A 21,890-nucleotide genomic window follows, 5' to 3' on the forward strand; every position below is an offset into this window, starting at 1 on the left:
CTGAGCAGAAAGCCCGATGTGGGGCTCGAACCCAGGACCTGGGATCATGACCTGAGCCGAAGGCAGCGGCTTAACCCACTGAGCCACCCAGGCGCCCCTCTTTTTTTTTTTTTTTTAAAGATTTTATTTATTTATTTGACAGAGAGAGAGCACAAGTAGGTAGACAGGCAGGCAGAGAGAGAGAGGAGAAAGCAGGCTCCCTGCCAAGCAGAGAGTCTGATACGGGACTTGATTCCAGGACCCTGAGATCATGACCTGAGCCGAAGACAGAGGCTTAATCCACTTAGCCACCCAGGCGCCCCATTAAATGACCTTCTTTATATTGACCTATGACTTAGCAAAAAACCATTAGGAACTTTTCAATCCCTGTTCTAGAGCCTAAAAGATCAAAGACTAAGAAAACGGAGGAGGGATATTTATAGAGAATCTGACCTGGAGAGATGCATGGCAGAGAGAGGGGAAATAGAATTAGGAAGGAATGACCGAAATGATAGATTCTTGGCAGCTCACTTTTGGTCACTCTTCACACTTAAGAGCACATGAACATTTTATTTGTTTGTTCCTTTGAGTTAGGTAATCTTTTTAACACCTACTAGTCTATACCAAATTAAAATACCATTGTCTGACTTAAAATTAAGGACCTTGTTGTTCACTTTAGAGTTCTGCTGAAGCGGAGAGCTAGGTTCTCGTCTCACGGAGTTAAAAAATGAATCTCAGGGACAAAGGAGAGTGAGTCAAGTGATAGGAAGTTTATTAAGTGAAGGTAAAGAAAAAGCTCTCAAGAGTCGCCACTGAGAGCCTGTAGGTCCTTCACAGAACACTAACGCTAACCGGAGAACTTAAAGCCTTTTTTTTTTTTTAAATTTTTAAAATTTCTTTTCAGCGTAACAGTATTCATTGTTTTTGCACCACACCCAGCGCTCCATGCAATCCGTGTCCTCTCCAATACCCACCACCTGGTTCCCCCAACCTCCCCTCCGCCCCACCCCTTCAAAACCCTCAGATTGTTTTTCAGAGTCCATAGTCTCTCATGGTTCACCTCCCCTTCCAATTTAAAGCCTTATAACCTCTCTATTATCACCACAGAGCAAGGACGAGTGTTAACAATGTCAATGCCTTACTTCCTTTTTTAGTGTCTACTTAATTTCCTTGTTGGTCACAGGCAATTATCATAAAAAAAGACACCCACTCCACATGCTTAGGGCAGGGTGGTCTGGTTTGTTCCCTTTATCTCTGGTTTCCCCATACCTCCACATTTTGGGGGTTTCTGTGAGCCTGATCACATAACCCCCTATCTGTCTATCCTTACCTAGCCCCCTGTCCCTTACTCACTGTTATATGCAAGTTTACACTCTAAGAACAAATATAAAACGGTAGGTTGGAGCCAATTTATATGAATGTATTTATTTTAGGCAATCATAGTTTTAGATAAATTTCTTTGAAGTTGCAAGTTGAAGTTTTATCTACTAACTCATCCAAGTTGCTGCTTACATCAAATAGTTCTTGAGGGGAGCCTGGGTGGCTCAGTGGGTTAAAGCCTCTGCCTTCGGCTTGGGTCATGATCCCAGGGTCCTGGGATGGAGCCCCACATCGGGCTCTCTGCTCCGCAGGGAGCCTGCTTCCTCCTCTCTCTCTCTCTGCTTCTCTGCCTACTTGTGATCTCTGTCTGTCAAATAAATAAATAAAATCTAAAAAAAAAAAATAGTTCTTGAGTGCCACCATTCTCTTTGTAGATATGCAGGCTCAATAGACAGAATGATGCTATTTTGGTTTTAAACTACTTATCTTGTTTTCTTGTGTAATTTTTACAGGAAAATTAAGTAAACAGAAGGGCTGATTATTTTGGCCATTTGATTCCCGAGTCTGTCCAAGAGAAGGGATAAAGATGGGATTTATTATAAAATTTTGCAAAGTTCAGCTGACGAATTCCACCAGTGTTTCTTTGTTCATATTCTCTGTCATAAGGAATTCTTTAGAAAAATAAAAATTTAAAAGGATAGTCAAAATGCATGTCAACTATCAATGAAAAGCAAATATTAGAGCAGACGTCTCTTAGCCAAGGAAACATTTGTTTTCATAAATTTTCCTCTGATTAGTTTTCTCTTGAACACCACTAAAATAAACACACACACAGAATCAGCCTTCAGGGTTTTCTATTTGCTGTGATTGTGTGGTTCAATCCATTAGAAAACTATCAGTACATAGGGCTTCCCACACTCCACTTGAGGAATCACAATTTCACAGTTTGGTTCCCAGCACTGCCTTGCAGGACTGCAATCCTAATGAGTTTCTGGCTCTGGACATGCAGGCAGAAGTCTTATATGTTGGCTTCTCAAAGGGGAAGGAGAGAAACACTAGAGGAAACAGCAATTATATCACCCTATAATAACACAAAAGCTATAGAATTGTTCCCAATACTCACATGTATGTTACTGACATAATGTCTCTTTTTTCCCCTCAAATAGTGATTTTTTTTTCCAGAATGAAAATGGTACAGATTTGTACAAGCTAAACCATAGGAAGAAGCATGGGAACTAACGTATTGTGACTTATATATTTAAAGCGTCATTTAACTGTGGTCTTAAAAAAAAAAAAAAGAAAAAGAAAAAAAAAGAAATGACCAAATCCAAGAATCTAATATATTTTTTTAAAGATTTTATTTATTTGAGACAGAGAGAGAGGGAGCACAAGCAGGGGGAATGAGAGAGGGAGAAGCAGGCTTCCCACTGAGCAGGGAGCCAGATGCAGGGCTTGATCCCAGGACCCTGGGATCATGACCTGAGCTGAAGGCAGATGCATAACTGACTGAGCCACTCAGGCACCCCCTAAATCCAAGAATTTAATCAGCTATGAAATCTCTGATATAAAAATGTTTAATGGATAAAGTATTTATTTTTAAAAAGTCTGTCTTATTAAAAATATTATTATGAAAATAAACCAGTTTATAGGACATAATCTCATCATATGCAGGGCAATAGGGCATACTAAATTTATGTTTTTTGGTACTTTTCTAAAAAAGGAGGTCATGAGCAGCCAGAAAGAGTCTGAGGTTATTTTAGCATGTGCTACTCCAGTGCTCTGGAGACATATGACATCAGGCTCCTCACTAGCGCTCTTTCCAACCGGAGTTGATGTGATATATGAGAAATCGCACAGGCCTTGAAGTCAGCTAAACTTGGGGACACATTACAGCTGCTTACTCCTTCTGTGTCCCTGGATAAGTTTCTTAACTTTCTGTCCCTGTTGTAAAAATGTAGAAATTGAGACAAGTACCTACATTGCCAGGTCATTGTGAAGATCTGAGATAATGTGTTTAAAGTATCTCCATAAACTGGAGGGTATTATGCTAAGTGAAGTCAGTCAGTCGGAGAAAGACAAATACCATATGATTTCACTCATATGTGGAATTTAAGAAACAAAATAAATGAACATAGGAGAAGGGAAGGAAAAATAAAATAAGATATAAAATGTTTAGGGAGGCAAACTATAAGAGACTCTTAACTGTAGGGAACAAACTGAGGGTTGCTGGTGGGGAAGTGGGTGGGGGAGGGGATAACTGGGTGATGGGCATTAAGGAGGGCAGTCGATGTAATGAGCATTGGGGGTTATATGCAACTGATGAATCACTAGCTCTACTCCTATGAACTAATAATACACTATATATTAATAAATTGAACTTAAATAAAAAATTAAAGTATCCACCATAATGACTATAATAACATGGGGATATAATAACTAGTGGGAGGTACTATTTTTATCCTCTTTTCTCTTATCTATCCTACATTATTTTCATGGATCATGTATGACAAATATATCCTAATTGCACATACTTGTATTTCTAGCCTCATCCTCTTTCCACACCACTGAAGACACTGTAGATTGATAATGGCACTGTATTTCACTGTGTTTGAACAGTCCTAGAATTGAATTATCTTACTAATTTGCAGAAGGAGATACTGTGTTATGTTTTGTTGGTGCTGTTTGGTAGGTGTTGGGATTTCCAGGGCACATTACATGAAGAAAAGATCATTTGTTTCATCATTTCTTAATTTTTCCATTTGAGTTTTATCACCGTTTAATTCTGTACAATTCTGGAAGAATAAAGTAAGTGGGAATTCATTTGTGCTATCAGTGTTTTGAGGGCTGATAGAGTAGGTTCTATTATGAACAGGTACCTAATTCTCACATGGTTAGTCTCTACCCGTTTCGTAAAGAGATCCTGAATCCAAAGGGAAAAAAAGGTCCCCTACAGGAGTCTTCTTTTTCTGTGCTGAGAGAAGTCCAAAACTGAGTGTACTTATGAAATTACCTATGAGGGAATGGGGAGAGATAGTCTACCTTAAGCAGTAAGTCTGTATGGCACCAAAGAGGGTCAACAGTTAGTGTCGCCCCAAAGCAGAAGTTCCCAAGTATGATCTAATAAAGACAGGTGGGAAAAGCTGTATCAAAGAGTTGCAATAATTGCCTTAATTTTTCTGTTATCTTTTCTTTAGGGTTATTGAAGGCCATGATTTAGATCTCTGTGTTGACTAATGAGATCTCTCTGCAATTATACTCTTAGCCTAACTCTGGGTTAGAAGCGTCCCAGCAGTTTTCAATGGTGTTGTTTTTTTCAATAAATAGTAAATTTTTAGTTGTTTTGTAGTTTTTGTTCTTTTAAGACTGAGAATTACTTCCGTAAAAGCTAGATATAAAACAATGTACATATTTATGTATTTAGATATGAATACCCTCATATTAAGTGAGTAGTGAACAAATCTCCCTTCAAAAAAAAGGGAAAATATTTAAAGTTAGGGTGTTTTTTCTTGTTGTGTGTTATGCAGGATTCTGAGAGAGCCCTTAGACTTCCCTCCTCCTGGATTACTTGTTCTATAGTATCTCTTCCTTTTGAGTGTGGTTGGGACCTGTGAGTAGATTAGATGTCATTCTTGCAATTCAGTTATATTATTTTATAAAGGTGAAGGGAATTTTCAGATGGAATTAGGGTTTCAAATCAGTTGACTTTGAGTTAATCACAAGGAATTATCCTGGGTTGGTCCTGATCTAATCAGATGAGCCATTAAAAGAGACTGGTCCTGGGGCGCCTGGGTGGCTCAGTGGGTTAAGCCACTGCCTTCGGCTCAGGTCATGATCTCAGGGTCCTGGGATAGAGTCCCGCATCGGGCTCTATGCTCAGCAGGGAGCCTGCTTCCCTCTCTCTCTCTCTCTGCCTGCCTCTCTGTCTACTTGTGATCTCTCTCTGTCAAATAAACAAATAAAATCTTTAAAAAAAAAAAAAAAGAGAGAGAGAGACTGGTCCTTCTATTATTAGAGAGATTTGAAGCAGCAAATGTTTTCTTGTTTGCCTTAAAGAAGCAGCTGCCATTTATAGAGAGGACAACATGAAAGGCACAACAAGTGGTGTATTAAAACAACACCTGGCTGACAGCCAGCAGTAGAGCAGGGACCTGTTTCACAATTTCAAGGAATAAGGTTATGCTAAGAACCAGTGGGTTTAGAAGAGGACCCTGTATCTCAGATGAGAACACAGCCCCAGCCAACAAACACCTTGATTTCACTCTGTTCTCCTTGAGATGCCCCAGTTAACCAGTGTCCAGACTCCTGAAAATTGTGAGATGAGAATTTTTGTAGTTGTGAACTACTAAATTCATAGTGATTTTTTATAAAACAATAGAAAACCAATACACTGGGCTAAAAAAAAAAAATTGACTCCATCATTTTCTTTTTTACCTAAGGAAAAAAAAAAAATTCCCCCACCCCCTTAAAGTTAATTATTTCACCTAGGAGGTGCTTTGATTCCATCCTGTATCTTCAAAGTCATTGTGTACTCATATCGCTAATGAACATTTAACCATGCCAGGCAATATAGACAATCTTATATCTATTCTATGTCTGTCTTTAAATATCTCTGAAGCTTGTGTTTGCTTTGGCAGCACATATACTAAATATCTGAAGCTTTATTTAAAAGTTGTTTAGGGGTGCCTGAGTGGCTCAGTCGGTTAAGCATCTGCCTTTGGCTCAGGTCATGATCCTGGGGTCCTGGGATTGAGCCCCATATTGGGCTCCCTGCTCAACGGGGAGTCTGCTTCTCCCTCTGTCTCTGCAGCTCCCCCTACTTGTACTCTCTTTCTCTGTCAAATAAATAAATAAAATCTTTAAAAAAAAATAAAAGAGTTATCTATAATTGGTTTCTGAAATTTACCTCTGTCATTCAGTACAAATTAGCTTGCCCCCATTAATCTACAGAAATATTATTACAATGTTTGTTCATAATATTCTTGCTAATGAGTCCAGTAGACACTTTTCGGTTCTTAACATCCTTGACCACTCAGTAGCATTAATGCTTTAGTTTTTCAAAACAGTTCTTGTGGCTTTCATCACATTTCACTTCTTCTGTTTACTGATTTTATCCCTGACTACTTTTCTTCCTCTTTGGCATTAATTGTTGGTATTTTTCAAGCTCCATTTGTCAGCTTAAATAGTATCCCTGAACAATATCATTTACTCCCTTTATTTCAATTGCCATATATATGCTGATGATCAGTCACTGGACTAGATCTTTCTTCTTTGCTTCAAACCTGCATGCCCAGTTGTCTATAGGATGCCTCCATTTGGATAACTTGGGCATCTTTAGTGCAATATACATAAAGTTCAATTCATATCTTACATTCCAGGTTTGGTCTTTTTCTACTGATTCTGTCTTAGTGAATACTATCTCTCTGGTTACCCAATTTAAGGGACTTAATATTATCTTAGATCTTGCTGTTAGACCTCTCCCTTTCCCTTATCTCCATATTTATTCACTTACCACATTCTGCTAGTCTTACTATATCATATTTATATCCACTTGTAAGTGTTTAGAAGACATCAGTATCTCTTTTCATATTCTGCAATATCCTCAAGGCCAGTTTCTCTTTTCAGTCTAACTGATCTGTTTCTCTGCTTTGCACCTGACTTCTAGGTAGAATCCCAAACTCTTTAACAGAGCACACAATCCTTCCATGATCCTTTTATCCTTACTTTTACCACCCCCTCCCCCACTGCTGTCCACAACATTTTCCGCTGTCCAGCTCCTTGCCTCTAGGTCTTCTCATTACATCTTCTCTGCTGGGAAATTTCCATGTCCACCTCAGTTCTTTTCGTTGGTCCAGTTACTTCTCTACTCTGAGGTTGAAGAAGCCTTCTCTGGTCTATAATACCTGCATTAGGTGCATGTGTTTTGTACATCATAGCACTGTGTCCTTAGAATTCAAACTCTGTTATAGTTGAGTGGCTTTTCTACTCTTTCAGATAATAACTTTGTTTAGGATGGGCCTATTTCCTTTTCATGGCTGAAACCTGGTGCTTCATTCTAACATGGTGCCTAACACAACATAAGTGTTATATGTAAAGGTTATTGATTTTCCAGATTATAGCTAACTTTTATCATATCATTAAAGTGTGCTAATAAATGTGCAATATTACCTATATCAGTGAATTTCTTGTTTCAATAACAAATATACCATATATAAAACTACACTATAAATTTTTACTCATATAATCCTAAAACTGAAATAATATAAGCAAATTTAGTAAACATTTTTTAAAGAATATTTCCTTTAGAGCTGTTCATATGTCAACTCAGTTCCTGTGGTTTTTGTCTTACTAATGCAAGGCTAATGCCTTATTCAACATAGTACTGGAAGTCCTAGCCATAGCAATCATGTAAGAAAAAGAAATAAGAGGCATTTATATTGGTAAAGAAGAAGTTAAACTATCACTATTTGCAGATGACATGATACTTTACAGAGAAAATCTGAAAGACTCTACCATAAAACTTTATCAGGACTGATGAATTTGGTAAAGTTTCAGGATACAAAATTAATATGCAGAAATCAGTAGCATATCTATACACTAAAAATGAAGTAGCAGAAAGAGAAATCATACTGTTTTAATTGCACCCAAAAGAATAAAATACCTAGAAATAAACCTACCCAGTGAGATGAAAGACCTGTACTTTGAAAACTATAAAACACTGATAAAAGAAATTGAAGATTATGCAAACATATGGAATACTCATAGACTGGAAGTATTAATATTGTTAAAATGTCCATAGTATGCAAGGAATCTACAGATTCTATAGAGTGAATAAGGAAGATACAGTATAGATAGATAGATAGATAGATAGATTTAGTAATATTACTCAACCATAAAGAAGAATGAAATTGGGCCATTTGAGACAGCATGAATGGACCTGGAGGGTACAATTCTAAATAAAATTAGTCAGAGAATGAAAAATATCATATGATTTCACTCATATGTGGAATCTAAAAGAAAAACAAAATAAACAAAAAAGGAGAATCAGACCAATAATAAATAGAACAGACTGATGATTGCCAGAGGAGAGGGTTAGGGGGCTGGACAAAAAGGGTGAAGGGGAGAGGGAAATATAGGCTTCCCGTTTTGGAATGAACAAGTCACTGGAATAAAAGACACAGTGTAAGGAATATAATGATATTGTAACAGCAATATGTGGGGACAGATGGTAGCTATACTTGTATTGAACATAGCATAATGTCTAGACTTGTGAATCGCTAGGTTGAACACCTGAAATGAATGTAACATTGTCAACTATACTCAAATTAAAAAAAAACAAATGAAACAAGGTTAGTGAAGCAAATTCAATAGTATGCACATTTTAAGATTTTATTTGTATATCTACCATTTAAAAGTATAAAGCAGTGCTTTTAATAAAACAATACTGAAATAACTTCTGTTATGATATTGCTTGGTTTTAAGTTTATGTGTTTATAATGTAATCCATCCATATTATCTTAAAAAGACTACATGGATACTAGTATATAGGAAGGAAATAATTGAAGTAATTATCTAGATTTTTTTTAAGTTTATTTACTTATTTAAGTAATATCTATACCCAGTTGGGGCTTAAATTCACAACTCTGAGATCAAAAGTCCCATGCTCTTCCAACTGAGCCAGCCAGGCACTCCTAGATTGTTAAAGTCAAACAAAACAATGAGGCAAACCTTCTTAAATTTGAATTAAAGTGGGAAAATTTCTATATATACATTTTACTTTTTTCTTTTTTGGAAAAAAATGTTCTATTTTCTTAGTCATCTAAACTTGAAATCCCAAGACAGTTTTGAATTCCCTCTCCTACACCTCCTGCTTATCTGTGTGCCTAAACTTATATCTAACCCACTACCGAGTTCAATAGTTTCTATCTCAATACCCCAAGATGAATCCATCCAATTCCCTCTTTCTTTCTCTTCCTCTATTTTCTCAATATTGTTATTTCATAGTAACTTCATAACTAGTTATCTCCTCACTCAAATCCATTGTATAGAAAGACTAGTTTTGCCATTATTTACTGTAATGCAAGATTTTCCATTGTTGAGTCAGGAAAAATGTCTTCAAGCTTGCTAGCCAATGCCTTCATTACATGGCTCCCTACTTTCATTAGCTACCCCTCCACTTCTTCCTTACTTGTACCCAAGAGGAAACCAAACCCACACACTTAAGCCAAACACATCCTATGTTCTCCAGTCTTTATACTTTTGTTGTAGTGTCTGCTAATTCTTCTCAATGTTCTTAATAGTCTTTCTAAAATCTTATACAAGCATTTTATAAAAAAGCATCAACTCCACAAAGCAGTCCTTGATCTCCCAACCTGAAGACACCAGTCCTTTGAATCACATCAACATTAGCTATTCTCTCATATCGCTTATATTCTGATTATCAATATAGATATTTGTAGGATTATTTTATTAGCAACCCTCTCCTTACACCCCAGGCACAAGATCACAATCATCCTGAGAGAATAGTTTCATTTTGTAATTTCATCCCCCATAGAGCTTCTTATTTTTGTTTTTGTGGAAACAGAATTGAGTTTTCATTTATTGACATTTATTAGAAGAATATTCCATTTATAAAATGAAGTGAGTATTGAAATAAGTCGAAGTAAACAGCTATTTAGTTAGGATCAAGTATATTAAGAAAATTGAGTGCTCAACTTAGGAGTTCTATTTTAGTTAGATTCATTTTTCTCTTTTAACCTTTCTTCATTTTTGCTGTATCTGTCTTCATGTAGATATAGCAATAACTATTTCTCTTCCCCGATGTCAAAGAATTCTCCTTCTATTTGATTTTCCCCAGGGTTAGGCAGAGTGATTTAGAATAAACCAAATTTGACTTGAATCCTTACACATTTCTGAAAATGTCAAAGTTTTAAATTGCATACCTCTGTACAGGATTTGTGAAATCTTGACTTACTTCCAGATTCTGCTTTGAGCAACAAAGCACACCCTGCTTAAAATCGAGCTCACTTGAAGAACACTGAAGTAATGTCTGGAAGAAATATTACTCAGAATATCACTTCCTCTCAGAAAGATCTCAATATGCTCAACATAACTATCTGCAAACTTCTAGGCCAAACGAATGAATGGAACTGATATCAGTTGGTGACTTCTCTAAGGGAGGGAGGGTGACAGTGTGACTGGAGGGTAAAGGCTCTATTATCTCTCCATGTTTGTGAAGTACTTTCAGCAGCTGTGCTTTCAGAAAGTTATTTCATTAATGGCATTTTTCAGCAGATATTTCCATAAAATACCAACCTGGACACATTTAATCTTTACATTTTGAGCATGTTCACTTCTGTTGAAATGTTGCTGTTGAAAGCTGCATCTACATCTTTTGAGAGGCCACATGCTTGAGTCTCTATTTTTAAATTTTCATGACAGCTTTTACACTCTCCTGAGCATGCAGGATCTAAGTTTCTACTGAAGCATGTAATTACCAGCAATGACTTAGCACCCGCCATGTGGTGCCAAGTAATGGCAAGTGAAAGCAATGTCAACAAGAGAAATTGGCAAGCTGGAGATAGCCAAGTGAGATACTCAGAGACTCACATGCTCTGGCAAACATTCCCACTATTGCTAGTAGCACAAAAGAACTTTATTCACAAGCAATTTTATGTACTCTACAAGGTGCCCACGTCAGAGAAAATAAAAGGGCTTCTTTATTGTTTAGAATGAAGACATGGCTCCATTGATAATTTGTGTCCTACTTTTCTAAAACTATTCTCACGTAACCTGTCATTTTATCTGCTGCTTCCGGTACTTGATTTGCTCCTTTGGATCAGGACAATACCTGTAGAAAGCAGTTCTCAAAACGTCTAGCTATGACATGGAGACCCTAGGAACAGAGTTGGAGATGAACCTGTAATTTAGCCTGTGGGATGCACAGGATTCACCTGAGGAGGTTATTAAAGTGGCACATTCTTGGGCTCATTCCTCACAGATTCAGATTTAGTAAGTCTAGAATTAAGCCCAGAAATCTGCATTTTTTTTTTTCTGAAGCACTAAGTCCTTGGACTAGACAGGAAAGACGGTGCTCTAACTTGGGAAAAAACAAAAACAAAAACAAAAGCCTATCAGCTTCTTTCTACTCAAAACGTGATCTGTGGACCAGCGGGAACATCACCTGGGAGCATGAGAGAATTACAAAATCAGTGGCCCCAACCCACTTGTTGATTCAGAATTTGCATTTTGACAAGATGACCAGGTGATCCATATACACATTAGAGTGTGAGAAGCACTGCTTTAGCAAACACTCTGGATTTAGTTACAGGTGCTTAGCTAATTGGACTAGCTATCATTCTGAAGGAGAGTAGGACCCAGGAGAGGGACATTTGGTTGGAAGTGGGGGCTACAGCCATTGGAACATTAGGTGGGAAGATGGTGGCAGAAAACTCAAGGTATCTTGGGAACAAGCTGGCGATAGAACTTGCTATGAAGGTAAGCAGAGCAGATTTTACAATTATCCAGGGGCCTTTCTGTCTAATATTAAAAAGCACTAAACCATGTTGCTTATTCTCCAGTTAAAAATATTCTATGCAGTTGTTACGCGCCTGGGGTCATGATCCCAGGGTCCTGGGATCGAGCTTCGCATCAGGTTTCATGCTCAGCAGGGAACCTGCTTCTCCCTCTTCCCCTCCCCCTGCTTGTGTTCCCTCTCTCACTGTCTCTCTCTGTCAAATTAAAAAAAAATCTTAAAAAAATTCTATGCAATTTGCTTATATTTTGGATTTTGTTTTGATAAATTATTATAGTCTGTTCATTATGCTTTAATGCTTGATGGGTAGAACAGAGAGATACTTTCTGAGCCCTCCTTATTTTGAAGTTTGTACAGATCGACACAGTCATAGTTGTTGAATAATTCAAGGTGGAAGTATCTGATATTCTTTAGGTAGCTCTGATCTTTAGGCCTGTCCACAGATGCATTTTGCCTGAGTCAAATGATTTCAAGATTAAAGTTTCAAGCAAATCATAGAAGCTATGCTCTCTGAATGAGTCCTGAATCTGGTGAAATGAATTCGGCTTTTTAAAGCATCTATAAAGCAGAATAAATTATATGATAATAAATTAAATCACATAACCTAATAAATGTACTTCTTGTCACTTAGTGAGATAACTATTACAAGCTAAATACTAAAAGCTGTGTATTTAATTGATAAAAGCACATTTACTGCATTAGAAATACATAAAGTTACCCTGTAATGTCACTACCACACAGAGTTCTGTCTCATTAATTCCAAAGAGACACTGTGCAAGTTTTATGGTAATTTTGATACATTAAATTTCTTGGTGTTTCAATTTGGATTTCGTAATCTTTTTTTCCCCAAATAATTATTTAACCTCACAAATGCTAACTTTGTAATAATTAATTGGTATTTAATTATCATGCAACCAGTAAAGTTATAATCTCTAAATGAAGTTTTATTCCATTTAAAATAACTGCTCATTTTTGGGCACCTGGGTGGCTCAGTGGGTTAAGCCGCTGCCTTTGGCTCAGGTCATGGTCTCAGGGTCCTGGGATCGAGTCCCGCATCAGGCTCTCTGCTTGGCAGGGAGCCTGCTTCCCTCTCTCTCTCTCTCTGCCTGCCTCTTTGTCTGCTTGTGATCTCTCTCTGTCAAATAAATAAAAATAAAATCTTAAAAAAAAATAAAATAACTGCTCATTTTAATTTAAAATTTTTTTTTTTTTCAGAGTAGTAGTGGGACTTTTTATGTGGGGCATAATGAATTTGGTCATTCTTCCTAACTAAGCAAGCAAGTAATCTCCTTTCAAGGTTAGCAAGGGATTTGGATCTCATTCTTGATGAAAAAATACTCTGGTTTTGTTTTCCTTCTATAAAATAAATCCAAATCACATACTTTGTTCCTTTAGGAACCCAAATAGAGTAATTACTCAGTTTATGACACTATAATTAATGAGTAAAAAGATAAAAAACATATGAAAACTAAGAGGTGTAATTCTACTCGCAGTGCAGTGTGCTGATCAGACCGTATTCTCATCCCTCAATGAAAAGTAACAAGAATCATACATATTTATTTATTTTTGATGTATCACTCTTTCCTTAATTTCCATAATGAGAAGAATCACCTGGGGTGCTTGTTTAAAAATACCACTTCCTGGGGCTTTCTGGGAGATTCTGATTTACTGGGACTGGGATAGGGGCTTGGAATTTGTATTTGTATCAAGGACTTCAATTATTTGAATCACTAGGGAAGACTGGGAAACACTGTTCTATACTAAGTTCCAGAAACAAGGAAATTCAGAATCGCTTGTGCTGAAACAAGAGTATAGATCTGTGTTCTGAAACTTGGCTGCACATGAGAAACCCTCTTTTAAAAATGGCCCAGTGCCCAATGGCCAAGGCATATCCGGACCAATTAGATCATAATCTCTAAAATGGGATGCAAGGGTCAAAAAAGTTGTAAAAACCATACCAAGTGGACATTTTCAAGGTGATAGAGTTATGGGGTCACTCTCTGTTCACTGAGAGAACATTAAAAAAAAAAAAATACTGAGTTAGGAATCTAAGGTGGTGGTTTTAAAATTTGAACTTCTGGGGCACCTGGGTGGCTCAGGGGGCTAAAGCCTCTGCCTTCAGCTTGGGTCATGATCCCAGGGTCCTGGGGTTGAGCCCCGCATTGGGCTCTCTGCTCAGTGGGAAGCCTGCTTCCTCCTCTCTCTCTGCCTGCCTCTCTGCCTACTTGTGATCTCTGTCAAATAAATAAATAAAATCTTAAAAATAAATAAATAAATAAAATTTGAACTTCTATCAGAATCACAGGGAAGGCTAGTTGAAATAGATTGATTAGCTTCACCCTAGAGTTTCTAATTAGTAGGTCTGGGGTGGAACCCAAGATCTCACATTTCTAATAAGTACTAGGAAGCTAATGCTGTTGACTCAGGCAACACATTTGAGAACCAATGCTATTTTATTTATTTATTTGACCCAGATTGAGAGGGAGAGAGAGCACACACACACAAGCAGGTAGAGCAGCAGGCAGAGAAGGAGGCAGAGGGAGCACAAGAAGCAGACTCCCCACTGAGCAGAGACGGGACATGGGGCTTGGTCCCAGGACCCTGGGATCATGACTTGAGTCAAAGTCAGACGTGTAACTGACAGCCACCCAAGTGTCCCAAAAACCAGTGTTCTAAAGGAAGGATAAGAGAGGTCAAATGAGAGCACAGTGGAACCAAATTAGGTTGAGCTCAATCCTGGGTAAAATGTTAATCTGCTAGAATACTTCTTACATTGGATTCTAAAAGAAAACGCTAACTGTTAGAGAGTACCTACTACATGTCAGATGTAGTTCCAAACTTGATGTGTGTGCATGTGCACACACATTTATTTTTAAAATAAATTATTTAAAAATAATTATTTTAAAAATAATCCTACGTGACAGATATGCCACAATGATTTTTTTTTTTTTTAGTGGGCTCCACCCCAATGTAGGGTGATGCTTGAACTCATGACCCTGAGATCAAAAGTTGCATGCTGAGCCAGCCACGGACCCCTACGTTTCCTATTTTACAGCTGTAGAAGTTGAGGTACAGAGAGGTTATATAACTTATTCAAAGCGATGCACTTAGTAAATGGTAGAGCTGGAATTGGAATTTGGGTGGTCAGGCTCCAGGGTTCATGCAGTTCACCACTGTTGCCCCAAAGGACGTGAAGATGGACAAGATTTGTTCAAACAATAGATGTTTGTAACAGAGATTTAGAACTCACTAGCTTTATCTCTTTCCCCATCTCCAAGGGGGAATTCTACAGGAATATTTTAGGAAACAAGATATCTAGACCAGAAATCAAAGGAAAACGAAAGAAGGTAGCCAGATCCTGAAACAACCTTACATATGTAAGAGTAGGCGGAGGGCCAATTTAGGAAGGAGTTAAAATTATTATAGCTCAGTTGTGCCTTTCTGAAAGAGTATGGAAATAGCATAAGAGGTAAATAAACCGCTTAGGGGCGCATCCTACCACTGCAGAAAAAGATGTGACATAAATGCTATTCAGAGGCGGAAACATGCATCCACCGAGGAATAACAATATCTTCAGAGGTTTGGCTTTCATTAGGCCAGCAAGAATACAGGCTTTGGTAACAGCTATTGCAGTTTCATTTTCTGAATCCGTAAGGGTGATTTTCCGTTAGAAAGCTTCCTGCACTTATTGCTTCCTTCAACCATCAAAAATTCATCTACTTTATGCTCAGCATCGAGGCACCAAGGATTCAGCTGTGAGCAAACAAGAGCATGTTCCTGCTGGAATGGTGCTTATACTCTAGTAAGGGGAGTGGCAACTTCTTTAATAAATAAAATACTTGTAATAATTTAGATGTTGAGAAAATGTTTTAGAGAAAAAAAGCAGAATGATGGAGGCATGCTGGGAATGGCGGCAGCATGAATGGTAGACGAGAACGCTCTTTGCTCATAAAGTCAGGAAAGTCTCTGAGGAGTTAACAATGAACAAAAATCTCAAAGAAATGAACTGTGAGGGCAAAGGATAAATGAGATCTTGGAGCCCTAGAACTAGCCACCTGGTTTCACAAAATGAAACACAGGTGCCATGTCCTGTATGGATGGGCCCAATGACAATGCATTCCTTTTTGCACCTGAAGAAACCAATGTCCACAAGAAAGAAATCACCCAAACATGACTGTTTCCAGACATGGGAGAATTTTCTGAGGACAAGGCCTACCTTCTCTCCTTTTGGCAAGTGGACTGCATGTGTTCCTAGCCAATATAATTCCCATGGGCTATAATTGGATGCTAACTGAAATATAAATAGATAGATAGATCTAAATGGATCTAGATATTCCAGGCTTTGCTTATCCTGGAAGAGAAGGAACTATAGAGAGTATGGTTCAAAGTTTTTAACAGAAGATTGTCTATCAATTTGACCCACCAAGATAGGTTTCTTTTGATCAACAGAAGCATTTTACTGCTAATGTACAAGAAAGAGCAAGAAGATATGAACATATTATGTTCTTTGACTCACTGAGCTGTGTTTTCACTGAAAATTAGAATGGGAAATTAAAACATTTCGTATTTAAAATAGGTGGTGGTGGGGTTTGAAAGGCTGGTTTGGTCAATTAAATACATTGAATATGAGAGGGTAAAGTGAGAAATGCATATATATTTCTTTCGTTTTGTGTGATTTCATTATCCTGGGACCAGAATCAAATTTGCACATGCCAGGAGAGGAAGGTATCATTGGGTAAGACATGCTATCCCAGCCATTAACTTTGGGTGTATTCCTATAGTACTTTGGGAGTAGGTAATAAACAGTTTTGTGCCATAAAATCAAATTAGGGCTAAGTATGAATGGAATCCAATTGGCAAACTGTAAAGATAGTCTGATTTTTTACCTGCAAAATTCTATGATCTCTTCCTGGAAATGGGGCATACGAGAGACATTGGCATGTCTGTTGTTATTGTTTGTTTTATGGGTAAGCATTAGACTCCAACCAGAAAACCACACCATGGTGGGGAGAATAGGTATGAAAGCAGGTACTAAATGAAAAAGTGGAAAGAGCGGCAAATGGGAAGGGTACCCAAGAAGGGATACGGTTATACTATTTCCAAGAGAGAGTATGAAAATATTGCTCTTAACTAGTTCTCTCAAATTTCACGGTGACGAATCATTTTGTGCAGAGAAGAGAAACAGATGCCTATTAAGTTAAAGGTTCTTCCTAAAAACGCTTCTTTAAAACAAAATTCTGGGGACGCCTGGGTGGCTCAGTTGGTTAAGCAGCTGCCTTCGGCTCAGGTCATGATCCCAGCGTCCTGGGATCGAGTCCCACATCGGGCTCCTTGCTCGGCAGGGAGCCTGCTTCTCCCTCTGCCTCTGCCTGCCATTCTGTCTGCCTGTGCTCGCTCTCTCTCCCTCTCTCTCTCTGACAAATAAATAAATAAAATCTTAAAAAAAAAAAAAATTCTGTCACATCAACTTACTAGAAGCTAGCTGGAGCTACAGTTTGGCTTAAAAATTGTAGGCTTTATTTACCACTTTGGGTTTTTTCAGGTATCCTACAAGAAATACTACTATGAATTGAAAGGGAGAATGTTACCTGAGTCTAAGTATATTTAAAATGAAGAAAATCAAATAGAGAAAGTTCTCTGAGTGCAATGGGATTAAATTAGAAATGAATAAAATTATCAGGAAACCCCCATGTACTTGGAAATTAAAATATCCAATGTCAACAATAGGTGTGATGGCTTGATCACTCTTGGCAGCCATATGCCAGGAATTCTAAGAGATTTTATGAGGATTCAATAACTAGAACAGGCTGGAATATGGAGGCCCATCATCATGATTAAAACAACCTGCTCACTTCTATTTCTGGCAAAATTTGAGTAACTATACAACACTTCCCTTCTCTATAAACAACTAGAAAAACAGACAAAATATGCAAAACTGATGTTTTTAGACACTGGACAAAAGGCGTCCCAGTACTGTGACGAAAAAAAGGAGAATAAGCAAGATAAGCCCTGTGATTGTCATTTTTGCCTAGATGCTCTTCTGCAAAGTGCCCAAAATATCTATTTGTGAGGGAAGAAGGGGTATTGGAACCTGAGAAGTAAATCGTGGTCTTGCTGAGCGAAGAAGACAGAGATTGGAGTTCAGGAAGACTCCGTGGTTAGCACATGCAGTGCAGAATACCGGAGAGGAATGTAGAGAAGATTCTCTTTGAAACTGCTGCACAATACCAGTCTGGGCATGCATCAGTGAAAGTGGGTGGGGCCAATAAAAAATTCTTAGACGGTTGAAATTTGAATAATTTCCAGAATGTACACAGGCAGAAAGATACTTATGCTCTGACCAGCCAGGTTGGAGACACCTAAGAACATCTGAGGTGTTTAATGAAGATCCTAGAAGAGTCAAGCTTTGCTAAAGAATATACCTGACTGGGGTCCCGACAAAAGCTCAAAGACAAGACTCAAAAGGATAAAGCTGACCCACAAATTATTTAGCTACCCCCCGCCAAAGTTTAACATTCTTTACAGAATGATAGCAAAACCCAGAATAAAGATAAGAATCAGAAACAGTCAAGCCAGAAAAGCAGTGGAATAACATTTTTAAAGTGCTGGTTAAGAACAAAACAAAACACATTATTTACCTGGACATTTCTATCCACTGAAAATATCCTTAATAAATGAAGGGAAAATAAAAATATTTTCAGACCAGTGGAAGTTTAGAGATTTATTTCCAGAAGACTTGAATAAGAAATGTTAAGGGAAATTCCTCAAGCAGAAGAAAGTGATGCCAGATGGATATTCAGATTTATAAAAAAGAATGAAGAGTGCCAGAAACTGTAAATACATGGGTAATTAAAAAACAACAACAACATATTTTTCTACATTAAAATAATTCTTTAAACTATAATTCACTTTTGGGGTGTTCAGGGGGCTCATTCGGTGAAGCATCTGCCTTCAGCTCAAGTCATGATCCCGGTGTTCTGGGATGGAGCCTCATCATCAGGCTCCCTGCTCAGGGGCGGGTGGGGGGGAGGTCTGCTTCTTCCCCTGCCCCTCCCACCCCCCCTCAGCTCATGGTCTCTCTCTCTCTCTCAAATAAAAAAATCTTTCAAAAAATAAAATTCACTACTTAATGAAGTTATAAAAACAACAATCAATGAAAGCAACCACAGAGTTAGATAATATATTTGTTTTACCCAAAAGAAATTCTAGGGTACTTTAGGAGTCTTTACTTTCTTTGGTACTCTACAGTTTGAACTATAATTTTGCTACTGGTATGTGATCCCAGGGAGGAGTTTATAATGTGGGGATCTGGCAGCTCCTTCTGCCCATGAGTCCTGTTCCTGGGCTTTAATAAAACCACCATTTTGTGCCAAAAAACCTACCCAAATGTAGGGATCTCTGGGTTATTGGCATTTTTATTATTTGATTATCTTTACGTGTTTGTATAGTCCAGGCTTTGACAATTTTTTTCTGTGAAGAGCCAGATAATAGTATTTTAGGTTTTGAGCACCATGTATTTTTGGTTATGACTATTCAAATCTGTCATGTGCAGTCATAGACAATATGTAAATGAATTGGCACAGCCAGATTTGGCCTATGGCTATCGTTTGCTAATCCCTAGATCTTCATGTCTATCCTGTGATGAATTTTATTAGGCAAAAGAGTTGGATATAGTGGAACTGAGAAATCAAAGAGGGGGTTAATTTCCTTTAAAGACTTCGTAGGTATTTATTTTATATTCTATATCTTGTATTTACATCTTCTGAAGTCACTGAGGAATCTAAAGCTGTTTTATATTGTTCCAACTGACTTTCATTCATAGTAGATTCTTCCACTGTTTATTCGGTAAGTTTTGATTGTGATTGTGAACTGTATTAATTTGTAGGAATTTGGAGCCTGGATTGAAGTTACCTTTCCAGAGGATTTGTGTTTACTTCTGCTGGTCGTCAAGGTATGTGAAGGATCTGGGACCATTTAAATTTTTCAATTTGATGTCTTCCCAACTGTGGTGCTGGTGAACCCCAGGGTAAGAATAGATTTATGAGGGCAAATATCCAGGGGGGATTTTATTAGTAGTGTTTTTGTGGTTATTATCATCTCCATCATCATCATTATCATCATCATCAATCTTTTCCATCCAGAGCCCTGACAAATATCGGTAAGTTACTTATCTTTTCTCTTTATTGCTCAAAGGAGTTTTTCTGGTCACTCCTTCTTGAAGTAGACTCAAGTTCAGCAGCTCCATTTTGTACCACCTCAAGGCTGGTCCCCCGATCCTTGTGCGGTTCCTAATCTCCACATTTTCCACACAACTTTGTCAGTAGTTAGTTGGGAATGTCCATCTACCTGACTCCTATGTCTGTCTCTCGCTTACTTCTGAACTGAAATATGGAATATCAGTGTAACCTATTAGGACTCCCAAAAGTCCAATGCTTTTAAATTTACAAACCCCCACGTAATAAAAATGTTCATATGTGATATATATGTGTATACACACACACACACACACAAAATTATGGATGTTGCACAAGTGCTCTGGAGATAAGCCATGGCTTCCTTAGAGTCAAGCTTTAAGGATTCTGCTAATTACTAAATTATTTAAAGTTTGAGTGAGCTGCTTTGATTAAAATCAAATTCAAAATTAAATTTCATTACAGTATTGTAATTTCTGAGTGTTGAATAGAAGACTTGATATATAAATGGGGCTGTGGGTCTGTTGGAGTGGGAGAAATAAGAATAATTAGAGGGTTTCCACTTCTTATAAATGAAGTGGCATTATTGGCAATAACCAAAATACTCTGGTTGCTTGATAATTATGTGGTGTTATTTCCTGCTCTAGATATTAGTTGATGGTTTGAAAGAAAAATGGTCAAGAAAAGGTTTAGGCAATGTAGTCCCTTTTTCCATTTTTTGGTTTGTCAATGTCTATGAATATTTTGCTTTACCAATATGATCTTGGGAATATACAGAAATGAAGTAAGCACATGAGCATCCTAAGTCAAAAGAGAAATATTTCCACTGAATCAATAGTTTTAATAGATATTTAGGATTGTGTATTATATACTTAAACTACCTACAAGTATTTTCTCTATTAAGCATTCTGTCAAGGCCCATATCAATATACACTTTTTAAATGACATAATTAATGTAGCATTTCAAAATGTCTTGATAATAGATTTTTAGAGAACAGTATTATGGTTAAATGAACTGACAATTGCGTGGGTTAGACTTGGTGAAGCAGGTTTCTTTATAGAATAATTTTTCAGAAACTTTGAAATGCAAATATAGTATTGTGAATCTCTAAAATAAGGTATAATAAGCTTCATTTTGTACTCCCATTTAAACATGAAATCCTTTTCTCTTGGTGCTTCTCCTGGGACAATAGATTTAAAACATATCTATATCCTCTTATACTACTTTTTTTCTATTTAAATGTGAAAGACAATTTATACATATTTATGTCATGAATATTTATTCTTTTTCTTTTTTCAATATATAGAAATTTAAATAATTAGTGCTTAAAATGGAAACTATGTATTGCACATAAGAGTAAGTTGGTTTTTCATATAAGTCTAAATGATCAGGGTCACTAATTTAATAGGCAGAATCTGTCATATCAGACCTGCTCATTACTGTTCATCTTAAGTCTCTCAAAACAATTTATGTGTGGCAGACATGAGGACCAAAATGCTCATTACCAAATCCCCAAGTGCCTAGAAATGCTCTTGCCTAAACCTACATGCTAAGTGTGAACAACATGTTTTCCTCCATGGGTCAGACTGAATGAGTGAAACCTGAAGTTGAAGATGCTCATTGCATATGTTAATACCATGTCTTCTGCTGTAACCATGTATCATTTGTTATCTAGGAGGAAACTCATAATTAGGCTTAATAAAACTCAATAACTAAAAATTAACTATCTTAAATATTTTAAAACACATGACCAAGTTCTTGAAAATACTGTATCTCTTATGCTGACTGTCCTGCAGCCACCAGGACAGTCTGTGTGAATATCACAACTGATTTCATCCATGGTATTACATATATTAATATCTGGGAA

At 37.4% G+C, this 21,890-nt stretch overlaps 1 long non-coding RNA gene across 1 annotated transcript in view; it reads left to right on the forward strand.

The window, feature by feature from the left end:
* LOC125095922 (uncharacterized) overlaps positions 1–19,782 on the forward strand; it is a 55,884-nt gene extending 36,102 nt beyond the window's left edge. Inside the window, exons 2-3 of the long non-coding RNA XR_007126005.1 lie at positions 2,482–2,539; positions 19,716–19,782. This is a non-coding gene — a long non-coding RNA (uncharacterized LOC125095922). The remainder of the gene's footprint in view (positions 1–2,481; positions 2,540–19,715) is intronic.
* The last annotated feature ends 2,108 nt before the right edge of the window (positions 19,783–21,890 follow it).

Source organism: Lutra lutra, chromosome 1 (genome assembly GCF_902655055.1).
Source record: "Lutra lutra chromosome 1, mLutLut1.2, whole genome shotgun sequence".
Classification (NCBI taxonomy): domain Eukaryota; kingdom Metazoa; phylum Chordata; class Mammalia; order Carnivora; family Mustelidae; genus Lutra; species Lutra lutra.